Genomic DNA, 2,500 nt, shown 5'->3' with positions numbered 1-2,500 from the left:
GGGATCCGCAGAATTGCTTCTGGGTCCCGTATCGTTATTTGCGATTCGTGTTTGCATTACACTACATTGAACTATTCCAACTTGTTTATCCGCATGGCGAACATTTGCTGCATTGAACATTAAAGTTCCACTTCGCTCTCCCCTACGTGGGTCTGAGCTTCACTCTCAGGGAAAAAATATGCCACATTGGTTAGGGAAACCCGGTTTCATCACGCTATGTGCCCTGCACCACCAGCTTAGCGTGAATGCTTCGAGTTTCCCTAAGAAGTTCGATTGGTCTTGCAGAGTTTAAAGACAACGAAGCTTAGTTTCAAGCAATGATTTAATATACGCGTATTAAAAACCCTTAACTGTTACAACTTTTATGCTTGAAACCATCGCAACGAAGTCTTTGGGTCCGTAGACCCGTGATGTACTGCTCCAGGAAACGTTTTGAAAGAGTGGAAACTCAAAATCATAGGTTAAGATCATCGGCAGAACCCACCAGACACCACTTTTGCTTCATAAGTTCGGCCTATAGTCATATGACGATTTTCATCGGGGAGGGGACGTATGACCCAAACGGGGGCTTATATGACCCACGGACACTGCAAACCATGCTCCTACGACTAAATAGAGGTTAAAACTACGATTTGGTGAAATCTTCATTTTTGACCTCGGAGCAAGGTACCTTCCCTATAGTAGGCAATGAGTAAATGATCATAATCCCAGGAGGGCAAAAAATGGGAACCCGAGAGGAAAGCGCTGTTGGCGCGCCTAAGCTAGTGGCCCGTAGAGTAAAAAGGGTACCCCCAACAAAGTTGTCGTTTCACGTTCTGGTTTCACTTTTCATCATCTAGGGTGCGTTCCTGACACGTTTTGAGGGGTTTTAGCAAAAAAAAATTTTTCGACTACTCGAGCTCTCTGGCCCGTTCGGTGCACATTTTTGAAAAAAGCTAGGGAGCTGCCCCTAGGTTCGGGGTGTCACAAAATGTTGAAAAGTGGTCGAAAAACCACTATCCAGAATCGGATGTACAATCGTTAGGCGAACTTAAAATTGTTCTACGACACCCATCTGCGACGTTTAGTATTCGAGATATGGCCCGTCCTAGGTCTGACCGAGCAATTTTTGTTCCGCGCACTTTGTGCACCGTACACTTTGATGTTTGTATGAAAAAGTACCCAACCTAGGGACGCGTAGAGCAAATTTGTACCCCCGGGCATGTTGTCGATTGACATTCTGGTTGCACTTTTCATCATCTGGGGTGCGTTCCTGACACGTTTTGAGGGGTTTTAGCAAAAAAAAAATTTTCGACTACTCGAGCTCTCTGGCCCGTTCGGTGCACATTTTTGAAAAAAGCTAGGGAGCTGCCCCTAGGTTCGGGGTGTCACAAAATGTTGAAAAGTGGTCGAAAAACCACTATCCAGAATCGGATGTAGAATCGTTAGACGAACTTAAAATTGTTCTACGACACCCATCTGCGACGTTTAGTATTCGAGATATGGCCCGTCCTAGGTCTGACCGAGCAATTTTTGTTCCGCGCACTTTGTGCACCGTACACTTTGATGTTTGTATGAAAAAGTACCCTACCTAGGGACGCGTAGAGCAAATTTGTACCCCCGGGCATGTTGTCGATTGACATTCTGGTTGCACTTTTCATCATCTGGGGTGCGTTCCTGACACGTTTTGAGGGGTTTTAGCAAAAAAAAAATTTTCGACTACTCGAGCTCTCTGGCCCGTTCGGTGCACATTTTTGAAAAAAGCTAGGGAGCTGCCCCTAGGTTCGGGGTGTCACAAAATGTTGAAAAGTGGTCGAAAAACCACTATCCAGAATCGGATGTAGAATCGTTAGACGAACTTAAAATTGTTCTACGACACCCATCTGCGACGTTTAGTATTCGAGATATGGCCCGTCCTAGGTCTGACCGAGCAATTTTTGTTCCGCGCACTTTGTGCACCGTACACTTTGATGTTTGTACGAAAAAGTACCCTACCTAGGGACGCGTAGAGCAAATTTGTACCCCCGGGCATGTTGTCGATTGACATTCTGGTTGCACTTTTCATCATCTAGGGTGCGTTCCTGACACGTTTTTAGGGGTTTTAGCAAAAAAAAATTTTTCGACTGCTCGAGCTCTCTGGCCCGTTCGGTGCACATTTTTGAAAAAAGCTAGGGAGCTGCCCCTAGGTTCGGGGTGTCACAAAATGTTGAAAAGTGGTCGAAAAACCACTATCCAGAATCGGATGTAGAATCGTTAGACGAACTTAAAATTGTTCTACGACACCCATCTGCGACGTTTAGTATTCGAGATATAGCACTTTGTAGGTCTGACCGAGCAATTTTGTACTAAAATGTATGGTGAACATGTAATTCATTAAATAACATTGACTTGCATCGTGCCCTACTTCATCGGCACAGCTGTTATTGACTATCATTAGTGGAAATGGATTGAGTTTGACCATTTTCAGCCCATTTCCTATGCCGTGCACCAACATTGTGTACCGATCAGGGAAAGTACGCTA

The sequence above is a fragment of the Anopheles coluzzii genome (genome assembly GCF_943734685.1).
Source record: "Anopheles coluzzii chromosome X unlocalized genomic scaffold, AcolN3 X_unloc_15, whole genome shotgun sequence".
In the NCBI taxonomy this organism is placed as follows: Eukaryota; Metazoa; Arthropoda; class Insecta; order Diptera; family Culicidae; genus Anopheles; species Anopheles coluzzii.
Note: the sequence above shows the minus strand (reverse complement) of the source record.